Source organism: Lepisma saccharinum, chromosome 2, assembly GCF_977018435.1.
Source record: "Lepisma saccharinum chromosome 2, izLepSacc3.1, whole genome shotgun sequence".
In the NCBI taxonomy this organism is placed as follows: Eukaryota; Metazoa; Arthropoda; class Insecta; order Zygentoma; family Lepismatidae; genus Lepisma; species Lepisma saccharinum.
In genome coordinates, this window is record NC_139230.1 from 206,045,025 (window position 1) to 206,058,847 (window position 13,823).

The window sequence follows — 13,823 nt, forward strand, 5'->3', positions numbered from 1 at the left end:
TGGGGGAGGGGGCAGGTGCCTCTGAGTACCCTGTTATATCTGGCAATGCGACACAATATATTAAAAATTTGTCCCCTCTAGGATTGACTTCGCCCCCCGTACAAAGAATTCCTGGCTACGGGCCTGCACGCCATGAAGGCATATAGGGGGTGTGGGGGTAACGCCCCACACTTTCTTGATCCGGTCGTGAGTGGGGGTGATGTGATCAGCATCACGACCCTGACCGCCTTTACCCCCCAGGGTCTCCCCCAGGTACCCATGTGATTCGACGCTGGGTGGGCGCCGGGGTCGCTTCCAACGTTAGAAAAGTTCCCGGATTTGAGCCGGACCTTTAGCATGGTAGTCAGACGCGTTACCGACTGAGTCACCGCGACCACCTCAAAATAGAAAATTACAAAGATGAATTATAATTACATATTTAACATGATGAAAGAACAAACAGAGTAGAACACGCATGAAGTGGCAAGGATTCGAACACAGTCACTCCGGTGGCGAGGTATTGAGTCACCGCTCGGTTTGCTCGAACACAGCGGTGACAGAAAAATAAGAAAACTCAACGTATCAGCACTCTTTACATTATAGTAATATAAATTATTTACAAAGACCTTAAAATATGTTGCTGCAAATAATTAGCGAGTCTTACAGGAAGAGTTGTGTCGGTATTTCACGGCTTCCCTCTCCCAACCACCCCGATTCTTTTAAGTGTCGTTTGTCATTAGAGGGCATGGGCGTCGCCAGAAATTTTTGCAGGGGAGGGTCAGGTAATTGATAAAACATGAACTTCAGAAATAATCATGATAATTACTATTTTGCTTATGATTATTGTTATTATCAAATAATAACTATTATAAACTAATGAAAACAAATGTTATTTCTATGATTATAATATCCGTGGGGAGACTTTTCTACTCGATCCAACAAATAGTGAATATTAAGCACAACCGTTTTTCGTTATTTTCTTTACATTCACACAGTTAATATATACCGAAATGTGTAATCATTATATTTTGTTATTGATTTGTACACGCCTCGTTAAAAACAACAACTTTTTTTAACCATTGTGTGCCCTCTCATATAAAATTCTATTTTTTATAATTATGAAACTATGGAACCTTAGGCTCAGATTGTGGGACGGCATGGGTTAGAGTCCGCCTGGGTTCAGTCTCTGAGTTTTCGGCCTGTGTATAGGACCGGTGGCAACCCACCATCGTGAGGAAATTGGGGATTACGAGTGAGTAGCGTAACCCGGTCATAAAAATCTCCTATTAACTTCTGGGGGTTCGACGTGCTGACCCCACGTCACCCCATTACCGGTTGAAGAACTCCACACCTTTAGGTAGGACTGTGAGAGGGAGACTGGCAGTCGGGAGATAGGCCAAGGCCCTTACGGGCTGTAGAGCCACGGGTTATTGTTATGAAACTATGGAACGACTTACTCTTTGGTTGAAATGTGATTTTGTGATTTGATTTACTTTACTTCGCCTTTGGTGCCACTTTTGGCTAATTTACGAAGATGGGGATGAGTGATGATAACATGATGAAATTGATGAATGGACACTCACAAATATCCATGCCCAGGCCAGGATTGTTCAAAGGGAGAAAAATATAAGATTATTATTAGATCATTGATTGCAGAAACGAAGTTCAGTAAATTAGCATTCAAACTAAAAAACATCGAGAAATTTAGTGAGAGTTGGCAAATTGGAAAAAGTGAGGGTTTTATGTGGAATGTCAAAGTGAAATCTGTGGATAATATTTTCCCCCAACTTTCGATTTTTGCTTGAATCATGCGTGTACTTGATTTGATTTATGTAATTCAGCGTCGCTTTTCCCCCACTTTTGTCTAATCGCGACGATGAGGATGAGTGATGATATAATGAAATTCATGAAGGGATACTCACAAAGAACACCCATGTCCGGACCGAGATTCGAACCCGGGACCACTGGCTTTGTAGCGCGCTGTGGCGTGTACATTCAAGAAATGGAATAGCTATGATTTACGGACTACGAAACTAAAAAAATATATAACGAAACGAGAAGAAGAGTCTTTACATGAAGATAATGATTACTGTTATGTGAATATTAATATTTGTATTATTCAATTTTATGTCGAAGGCCTGACTTTCCCTCTAAAAATTTCTGGCGACTCCCATTCACATGCAAAAACACACTCAGAGAGAGAGGGGGGGGGGGTAATGAGTAAGGAGAGGAATAGAAAAGAGAACACAGAAAGAGAGAAAAAAAGGAAAGAAATCAAGAGAGAGAGAAAAAGAGAAAGGAAAGAAATCAAGAGAGAGAGAAAAAGAGAAAGGAAAGAAATCAAGAGAGAGAGAAAAAGAGATAGAAAAGGAAAGAAGAAAAAAGAGAAGTAGAGAAGAGATAGAAAAGGAAAGGAGTAAGAAGAGAGATAGAAAAAGAGAGAGAAAGGAAAAGTAGTAATGAGAGAAATAGAAAATGAGAAAGAAAAGGAATGGAGTAAAGAGAGAAAGAGAAATACAGAGAGAGAGGGGGGGGAATGAATAAAGAGAGGAATAAAAAAGAGGAAGAGAACACAGCGAGAGAGAAAAAAGGAAAGAAATCACGAGAGAAAGATAAGGAAAGGAGGAAAGAGAGAAGTAGAGAAGTGATAGAAAAGGAAAGGAGTACGAAGAGAGAAAGAAAAAGAGATAGAAAGGAAATGTAGTAATGAGAGAAATAGAAAATGAAAAAGAAAAGGAATGGAGTAAAGAGAGAAAGAGAAATACAGAGAGAGAGAGAGAGAGGGGGGGGGAATGAATAAAGAGACGAATAAAAAAGAGGAAGAGAACACAGCGAGAGAGAAAAAAAGAACGAAATCAAGACAGAAAGATAAGGAAAGAGAGAAGTAGAGAAGAAATAGAAAAGGAAAGGAGTAAGAAGAGAGATAGAAAAAGAGAAAGAAAGGGAAAGTAGTAATGAGAGAAATAGAAAAGCAAAGGAGTAACGAGAGAAAGATAAATACAGAGAGAGAGAGAGAGAGAGCAGACAGACTGAGATAGAGAAAATAAAGGAGCAAAGAACGGAAAAGCTTATCGTAAAAGTAATCAATGCTGAAATCTTATTTGTTTCATTTTACGTCGCAACGATGAGGATGAGTGACAATTAGATGAAATTAGACGCAAAAAAAAAAAACGACACCAATGCTCAAACTTGGACTCCAATCAGTGCCTTCTTAAAAATATGGCCTGTGCAGAAACAGAGAACGTCATCAGTCATGGATGCCACAGTGCATCACACACCGTGGCGGCGCCAGGATTACTCATCTGCGGGTGCTGGATGAAATTTAGGGGGTGCCATGTTGAAAAATAAAGAAAACATGAACCACAGATGCAAACATTAGCCACTACATCAAATACCAAGAAACATTTAGTAGGCGTCTATGAAAATATGCGACTTGTTTAATTTTTGATTGATTTTAACACAACAACTACATGTTTGGAAATTTGAAAGGGACAGCTTATTCAAGGGAGGCCAATAGAATAGAGGAACGTCCGTGGGATTTTCTTTCAGGGACTGGAGAGCAAGGAATTTTGCAGAGTGAAGAGGGCGCAAACGAGGCATATTTTCTCTATAATAGTGCTGATCTCTTTCTCTAAAAGGAATACTCCTTCAGTTTGAAGCTATCATGTTTCTGCAACGCTCTTATAATAGTTAACATAATTTATGATTGAAATGAAATTATATGAGAAAAATAGAATTTTAGGTTGACATCCTTCTTGCAGGGGAGGCCGTGGCCCCCTTTACCCCTCCCCCTTACGAACGTCCATATTACGTATTACACTCCAAGAAAATGGCCATAGAGTGTAAATATTCAGACAAACGTTAGTTATATTGAACTATGTAATGAAATACAAAATAAAATCATCCTTGAATTTTGCAATACAACCAATGAAGGTACAAAATTCAGTTATTAATCAAATGTTAAATACGTTATACAGGTGATAATTTTGAGTGTTCAATTTGTGCGCATTTGGTAAAAGAAAAAATCGCGAACTGAACACCACTTTGTCTATGTTAAAATTTATTCTGCCACACGAAGAACTGTAACATGTCTTCCTCCTCTCTCTGTCTCTCCTCTCCGCAAACTTTGGGCCTCTTCATAACAGTCTTTGAAAAGTCTGATATGGTACGTTTACTAGGAATGTTACATACAATAGAGCACTCAATACAAGGCATTAGCAAGAAAACTACCCGTTAATAATTACTACAACTCGCGTTAATACTTTCCCGAGCGCGACCTGAAAGCAACTGAATTTTTTGTTCCAGTGCGACTTGGGGAATAGAGGAAGAACAAGCAGGCAGAAAATAAAACCGTTTATTAACAATGCCGAAATAGCATAAACAATCACACCGAGATGTAGGCAATTATCGAAAACTACAAAGAGACCACTTGAAGAAACTATTCTTAACAACAATGCTGACGAAAGAAAGACTAGCTGCTGATCTTTATAGAGACCGCTGCCAGTACTTTGGGGGGGGGGGGAGGGGTGATGTCAACTCGGTGACGCTTCTCCGTTTTCCTTTTGGGAGGCAGATTTTTTTTTTTTTTAACCTTTGACCCTCTGTACCCCCTATCTTGCATGGTTTATGAAGATTTTGTTGTTTATGAACGTTTTCAGTTGATTTTAACTCTCGGAAATGTGTTATTGTGAAGTAAAGTACGTCTGTTACCTTAGCATATTACTTTACGGTGAAGCAGAAGAGCCCCGAGGCTTCACGCAAGTGAATATAGCACCCAAAACGACTTTCCACAACAGCAGCTATAATTTTACGTAGTTAGGTTAGGTACTGATAGTTACTTTCGGCGTGCTCTTTCGCTATTTTAGTATACATACAAACAGTTTTTACTAACAAAAAGCTGTGAAAATACTTCAAAATTGCGGTTTTTAACTTACATGTGCCATTCTTTGGTATCAAATATCTCCGTTATTTGTGCTTTCCTAACGCAGGAACCACTTTTACATTACATAAAACATTAATCTATCGATTAAAGAAAAATCGATGCAATTCTCGAGGGGGTACAGTGGGTAAACGGTCCCACCTAACTTAGAAACACTATATTTACATTCTAAGAAAACCCAAAATCACAAATAAGAAGAGCTGCCGAACTATACGGCGTACGGTTTTAGAAGCGATATCGGGCGGGGCCACGCAGAGCCTGTCTGTGGTGACCAGCCAACGGCAGGAGTGCAACGTTGTACAGTTAGGAAACTGCTGCGCGCAAATCAAAACCATGTTTTCTATTTTTCTTGCGCGCAAGACGTTTTCATAAAACTCGCCATTTCAAGGTTCATCATAACATGGGACAAGACATTTTGAACCCGACTGTCCAAGTCCCATGAATTTCCGTCGCCTACAGCGGGAGTTATCGTTTCTCGAAGAAACACTGGGAAACAACACATCTCAACACACACACAATGACCCTTTCATTTGCCTTCAGTCTGCTTTTTTTCGTTGCCATCGTGTTGACAGCTGAGTTGTGTCTTGGGAAAACAATGGGTGTTAAATTCGTTTCAATATAAACAATGACAGTTCATTGTCGTGGGCGTTCTCAAACATTGCAAGTCTGAGTCAGTTTGAGTTATATGCTGCAGTTATATGATATGATAATCCTGTGTAGAAATATTCACTTATTGTTTCACTGTACTCATTGTGTATGCATTTAAAAGAAAAAGATAATTGATTATCGGACTCTGTGTTTCCCTTCCGTTAGCAGTTAGTCTGGCAACAGCGCAATAGCACTGGCTGCGTATTGGCTGAACTCATGTTCCTTCTAAAAACGTACGCCGATAATAATAACACAGAAAACATTACCATATTTATATTGCCAAGTTCAAACTTAAAACTCTATCTAAGTTCAAACTTAAAACTCTATCTAACCTTCCTATATGTTTCCTATGTACACTTTAACACATGTAAATATCAGCACAATGCCATGAAAACTTGAGTGGAAAACAGCTTGCCTGCATTTGTTTCGACTCGGCGAAGTTGATCAGTTGCAGGATGGCGTATTTTAATCCACAAGGGTGCATACCTTTCGGCAGGGAAATCTTTTGATGACTGGAGCATTAATGGGCACGAATAATTTTTCAGGTGTGTTTGTTATATGATTAAGAAATAGTTTAGTTTCTGCTTTCAATCCAATTTCCTTTGAGGGGGATAAATATATTGTTTTTTGGCAGGGGTAAATTTTTTTGAGGGAGGGAAATCACGTTAATTCGCACACTGTCCATAAGCCTTGCCGGTAAAAATAATAATAAAAGATCGTTTCTTCATTTAAGGCACAACGAAATTGAAATATCAACGACGCATTTCTTAAAATTTAGAAATGCGTTGTTCCCAGTTCTTGCTTGCAAAGTTCATTCCGTAATCAAGTAAGGAACGATCATTGAGATGTATTTGCAGTTTAAATTTTTGTGTTTCAAAATTCTTATGCAAGGGGTCTCGGGTTCGACACCCGGTGGAGGTACATGGCATTTGCCAGACTGTGGTGTTGACGAAGTTGCATGCAGAGATTTCGGCGAGATCGTGAGTCGAACACTCAACATTGGTTGCTTTCGTGTTTTAAGTTCACCTAATGCACAGTAAGGTTAATCGGGACTGGACTTACAGTTTAAAGTAGGATCCGAACCACTATGGCCTCCACTGGGTATCGAACCCGGGACCCCTTGATTACAATGCAACGACATAACCCGAAAACTCAACGTGTTTGGCCACTGAGGTGGCTAGATGTGATATGTTTCTACTGCGTACCGATTAAATGCATGCACGAACCATCCTACTTCACAACAGCTAATACTTGTCAGAACAAACTTACAGTTGGGAGATGTCAGTCGTGTTGAGCAGCTAGCCTAGAAGAGTGCTTCAACCCTTAAGCACAGCTGAGGGTATTTCCCGCAACCTTCACCACCATCACCACCGGTGTTAGTACACACACCCAAACAAATGCGCGCGACAGCTGATCGAGGGACTCGCGGAACGCTGGTGCTGCCACAGTCTGGCTAGAGTTGGTACTGCTGTTACTTCTGCGCGCTGAAGCGAGGGACGGGAGTGGCTTATTGTCGCTCATACCTCCCCTCTCGCTGTTTCCGTGCAAGGCCCAATGTGCGCGAAATGGCTAATGCAAAAATGAAACTAGAACAACGTGCTTAAGCGATACCCTGTTCATTTCTGCAAAGTGTGGGCGGCGCCTGAGTGGTGGAGTGGAAAGGGGAGGAAGCGAATGGCTTCTTTTTTTCAAAGAAAAAAGCTGTCACTCACAACTCCGGTTCAATATTTATTGTTAATTTCAGAAGAAAAGGGGGGAGGGGTCAAAATTAACCGAAGATTTGTTTATTTTGGGCGTTGGTGTGGACGTATCCCCTCCTCCCTTCTACCTGTTGTCCTCTTTGGTACATTCGGGCCTCCCCGATGGCGTAGTGGTAACGTCGTCACCTTCTAATCAAGGGTTCCCGGGATCGATACCCGGTGGAGACATAGGCACAGTGGTTCGGATCCCGATTTAAACTGTAGGTCCAGTCCCGATTAGCCTTTCTGTGCATAGTGTGGACTTACTTAGAGGTATAATGAGCTTGTTGTTGACCATGGAAACGGACGTTCCTAGGGAACTTAATAAAGTTTATTTTCACCCCGAAAGCTACTGTAAGTGAATTATGTTAGACTTTTCGAATTTCAAAACATGAGCGTCAGAATTTATTACAGAGGAGAGGTAGGAATTCGAGGGGAATGACGGAAAACAATTATTTTTCAATTACGTTTAAAAATGCGAAAATGACGAGAGACGTAAAATATTGCTTTTCCGATTTAGTGTCGCTATTGAATTCGTTTATACAAAACATCCAACTAACTATCTTGAAACGGTTATTACTTACATAGTTTATTATTAAGAAAATAGACAATATTTGTACCATTTTAGAGCCCATACACACATAACATTACGTTGAAAACTTTTCATATAAGCGAACCACATCGGCGAGAGCACGAGACGCTCACTTAGCCTTTTCAAAGGGTGAAAATGCCCGTTTCATACTCCCTAGCAACGTCTGTTTTCGTCCCGGGGCTAGAAATCCGCCATTTTTCCCTTATGGGTATTGCAACTTCTACATACAATAATTAAATTTGAAATTGACATACCTTCTTTAAATATTTTTCTAATTGCAAACGAAATTGGAAAATAGTTAATCTTGATATCTAAAATAACAACAAATCTCCTGCATATGTTTCGATTTTTATGAATCGCACTGATTCATGTAAGCGCAGATGTTGCAATGCTAGATTAAAAATGCACACGGTCACATTCGACTGAGGCTTTCGCTTTGTATCTTTCGGTGCTTAGTTGAGAGTTTTTAGTGCCTTTGAACATTTCTATTATCCTCGAGATAATCACCATCACATATGATTAAATTCCTAGTTAGAAAACATGCATCAGACAAGAGTGACATCTACATAAGAAGATTTAGTCCAGAGATAACATAAACACTCATGTATAACTTACTTAATTAGTACTCAAAATTCGATACACCATGGTTATTTTAATGAAATGTTTTAGACATGTAATACTGTCGTGTTAGCCATGCCTATAATTGAACTTGCAAACAGACGTTGAAAATGGTACCTTAATGTCATATTTTTCAAGTAGTGACGTCACGTAAAATATGACTCGTATCAACTGTCCATACCTTTCTGAAAATAAATTTTGTGGTGGGAATTGACTACCAAAGAAAAAACTAAGAGTGTAGCTTATGTTGTTTAAAAATTATTCGTGTGCACAATAAGAGATTTTAACAATATACCGTAGAAAATTATGGGCTGTATCTGTCAAGTGAAGATAACTTATATTTCCTTAATTGTCTTGTTGAAAAAACAAATGAACATTGATGGATAGTATGTTAGATATAACTAGAATTACCTTCACCGTAAGTTAGGTTTCAAGTTTTGAGCAGTATATATTTAGTGTTGTCTTAAAAATGGATACTAGGGAACGTAAAGAAAGCATATTTTCACCCCGGAAACTACTATAAGTGAATTATGCTAGACTGTTCGAATTTCAAAATATGAGCGTCAGAATTTATTTGAGGAGAGGTAGGAATTCGAGGGGAATGACGGAAAGCAATGATTTTTCAATTACGTTTTAAATTGTGAGAATGACAAAATACGTAAATATTGCTTTTCCAATTTAATGCCCCTATTGAATCCGTTTACATAAAACATCCAACTAACTATCTTGAAACGGTTTTTACTTACCCAGTTAATTATTAATAAAGTAAACAATGTGGATATTTTGTATATTTGTACCACATTAGAGACCGAACACACATATCGTTATGTTCAAAACTTTTTAAATAAGCGAGTCGCGTCGGCGAGCGCACGAGACGTGACGCTATTTAATTCGTTTATATGAAATATCAAACTATTTTGAGTATATTATTATGAAACTAGACAATAATATGTTAAATATTTGTACAATATTAGAGCACGCACACACACAAGCGAACTTATACACTTGTTTCCATTCATCCAATACAACATACACGCATCTTCAAAATCATTAAGATCATTGAGGAACGCCATCTACAACTACAACATGATTGCGCCCACAACGTGGCCGAATGTCACGCATGCGAGCGTACAAGACGTGGCCAAAGGCCACGTCGAAAGTACGCAAGTCTTTATATGTGCTTTTATTTATTTATTGAGCGCAACATGTACATACTTAATTACAGAGCTCATATAATAATGCCGACCACCGTGGCGGAGTGGTTAGCACAGCGCGCTGCGAGGCCAGTAGTCCCGGGTTCTAATCCCGGCCTGGGCATTGATGTTCTTTGTGAGCGTCTCTTCATCAATTTCATCACATCATCGCTCATTCTCATCTTCGCGATTGGCCAAAAGTGCCAGAAAAGCGAGGTTAAATAAACCAATTCAATGAATCGATCAATCATTTGTGCTTAGTGCTCCTTTACAGCCTTAGCTTTTAACCTAGGTAAGGAAATATTAGTCCTCAGAGATCGTTGTTGAGTTTAGTGTGATGGGTGCAAATACCCCAAGTGATGACGCACCCACAATGTTCATTTCGGTCATATCAGACAATTGTGCACCTATTCCTTATCCAAGATTCGAACCTGGTACCTTTGGCTTCATGGCGATGTACGTTGACCAACCCGCCAAGCAGGTGGACAATGTCGATAATTAATTCCTAGACGTTAATTACATGGAGTTACCAAGTGAAACTGGGGCAACAATTTTTGGGCTACATTTGGATCATTTTGTCTATACGAGTGAGTTAACAAGAAGAAAATTGCACACAGAACGACAGTAATTACCGAGATTATTAACCAGTTTTACGATATGTGGCAAGCTGCGATGATTATTGCTCTTATTGCTACACACGTTCAAGGTTGCAATCGTTTAGCCCGAATGGTTGATTGATATTTGCACTCAAGGTACGCGTCTTACACTCTCGCCACAATATGGTCCAAAGTACAGCTTACAGAAAGAAACCGGATGTAGAAGAGAGGCTGGGGTCGTAGTTTTAACAAAATTGTATGCCTATATGTAAAAGTATGTTGTTATTATTATTATTATATTATTAAGTTATTTTAAACGTTGCAGGCATTTGATGGAATGAACTTTGTACCGCCATATTGAAAAACTGGTTGATCATATTTCATTTTTTTAAAAAAAAGTTCTCTTTAAGACGAAGCTTTATTGTAATTTCAAAGTTTCCTCTACACTATAAAGACTACACACAGTTTTTATAAAAAATTAAAATAGAGCGCTGAAAAATATTTCTCCATTGAATAACAACCAATTTGATTCGTGATGGAGAACTTTTAATAGTCATAAATTAACAACGAATAGAGGCTTATAAACTTCCTACCACACCCAATTAGTAACTTTGTCAACCTGAAATCCCAAACCTAATAATTATATCTCATATTATATACTCTATACTAGTATTAACCTTTCTTTTACTAACCTGTTCTCTCTAACTTTAAGATGTAAAGATTAATAATTGTAAACAATTCCAACCATTAGCTTCGGTTACATAGTAACCTAGACCAGCGGTTCTCACACTTTTTCTCTTTGTATCCTTTAGTTGTAACTAAACGTCTAATGTAACTCCCCCTCATAGGTTTTCTCCGAAGAGTGGGTTTCGGGAATTTATTTTGGCTGCCTGATTGGTGGGGAGTTTTTGATATGTTGGAGGCGTGTATCTGCAATAGAGGAATTCGGGCATTGTATTGGTAATGCAATGAGGCGTTGCAGATACGAAGGGCGAACTCAACAAACGTACTTTGTGAGGGAAATGCGTTTCAAGTTGTCAGGCACAGTGCGAACTCCACAAAAACTTGGTAACAGTAGATCGGAATGTTTCATGCGCAACACGTCAAATAATCATGAGAATCTGTTTATTATTTTATTGGGTGTTCCTACGTTTACAATCTTTATGCTTAGTTACAAACATGAAAATGTGAAACATGTATGCTAAGAAATACACAAAAACTTTAATTTTCATATATTCTATCCATAGTTATTGAAAAAATGTAAGAACAAAAATAAGTTTGTAAACAAACTGTTAAGAACAATTTTGGAAGTTTTTGTTGTAAATCCTCAGAGTTGCTAATGAGAAGGATGTGCCTGCATAGGCTGACACAGTTTCTTGATGTCTGGTTGTGCACTTGAAACCTTCAAGCTGAGATTTGTCTCCAAATGTATTCTATTTCAGTACTGTTCCCAGTCGTTTTTACACTTTAACAGATGTTTGTGGGTTTTTGAGTTGAATAATAAAATGGGTATAGATTTTGAACCACTATTTTATTTCAAAACTTATGAAACAAGGATAAGAGTGTCAGTCAGAAAAGCAGCCTTATTTTCCTGTTGAGCGTTGAAGCTATGAAGACTGATCTGCGATTTACTAATTAACGGTTGCTAATTTCGAAAACATTAAGAAAACCTTAAATATAGAACGCATCTCACGCTTTCGTTTATAAAAAAAAGAATATTGAAATCTGATCATTCGTTTCAGAGATATAGTAGTCTTTTTCAAAAGTCAACATCCGCCATCTTGGATTGTACGCCATTTCTATTAGCTACCACTTTGAAATGGCAATCATGTTTTTTTTGGTATCCTTACATACCCACTGTAGCATGAAGGAAAATTAGTACCTCCAAATTATACCGAATTCTTAGCTGGGCCATAGAGTACTGTAAGAGTAATCTGTAATTCTTCTTTCAGCAATGCACGGCATCGCCATATTGCCGTCAATACAATTAGTTAAGCGAGTAAGGATCATATTATCTATTACACGCAATGAAAACATTTATTTACGTCAACGAAACATTGTCATGGGGGAGCATTTTGGATGCTCCCTGCAGATTGAAAAGTAAAAATAAATAAATTGTTCCAATAGACTATACCCAGAATTTGTATATCTTCCATCTTTGCTTGTGGATATTATAATTACATTATTTTCACTAATCTTACACCTGGCAGGGAAATTAGGTTAAAGAGGGTAATATATACCCACAACTATAACTTTTCTGGGTAAATCACTGATTAGTAATGGTTTCTCGGTATTTGGAACAAGAACAATACACGACCACTATCAACAGATATATTGCTGATGACGTTGCAATGCCAGAAAGAAGAATACAATAGATATCGTACATAGCATTGTGACACTTACTAAATAAATGAGCACAATAGAATAGGAATGTAAATTGCCAGCCATAGCAATGTGTGCGCATTTTTTCAACTGTGACTAACGCTTTCTTAAAATCCTTTAAATGACCTAGAATACGATCTTAAAAATAATAAGAAATTACCAAAAAAAAATATAAAATTTACATAGTTATTTAAATATTGAAATGTAAGTTTGGACTTTACGTAAGTTCACTTACTTGTGAAAGCAGTTGAATAATACGTATATTCTTAGTTTAAACTAGGCCTCCCCGATGGCGCAGTGGTAGCGTCCTCGCCTTGTAATCAAGGCGTCCCGGGTTCGATTCCCGATGGAAGCACAAAGTGATCCCACTTTAAACTGTAGGTCCAGTCCCGATTAGCCTTACTGTGCATAAAGTGGACTTAAAACACCAAGTCAATCAATCTTAGCTTAAACTAAGGGGGAAAATTAAATGCTACTCTATTCCTTGTTGTCAGTTGTCGCAATGTTAAGTCTTTGATTTCCTATCTCTGTCGACCTTCCCGATGGCAGAGTTTTAACGTCGTCGCCTTGTAATCAAGGTGCCTCAGACGTAAAGGCGGCTCGAGCGTGGTGCTGATCGCATCATCTCCACAGCGACCAAGATAGTGAATGTGTGAAATGCCTATATTTCCTGGCTTGTTACAATACACAGAGGAATGCTTTACTTATTTTTTACCTGTTTTATTTATAATAATAGAAAATGCAGTAATTTTACTGGAGATCTAAGGAAATAAAAGACACTTTGAAACAGTAATAACAGCTTGTTGTTCATATTATAGCTGCGCACAACGGAAGAGAAGAGGAGAAACCGAGTTAGAGGAGCAAAGCAGTGCGCGCTGCTGCAAACGGCTGGTAGCTGCACTCGCCTTCCCTCTCACGAGTTCATTGGTCGAGCCTTTTCGAGTCATTACTTGAGCAGACACTTGTTTTCTTTCGCTAGCTCCGGAGATTCCCTGGACAGAGTGTAGTATAGAACACAAAAATGGCTACTCCTTCTACCAAAAACAATGTTGAATATGTGGGAAAGTGGATTGGTTGGTTTTCATCTAATTAACGTCGTCTTTTATACTATTGCGTTAACCGAGACGACGAAGTGAG

The 13,823-nt window shown here is 38.6% G+C and overlaps 1 protein-coding gene across 1 annotated transcript in view; it reads right to left on the reverse strand.

The window, feature by feature from the left end:
* Positions 1-6,920, reverse strand: part of LOC145983836 (uncharacterized) — a 94,429-nt gene extending 87,509 nt beyond the window's left edge. The window contains exon 1 of the mRNA XM_083116882.1: positions 6,836-6,920. The gene's annotated coding sequence lies outside the window, so the exon portion shown is untranslated. The remainder of the gene's footprint in view (positions 1-6,835) is intronic.
* Positions 6,921-13,823: the final 6,903 nt, after the last annotated feature.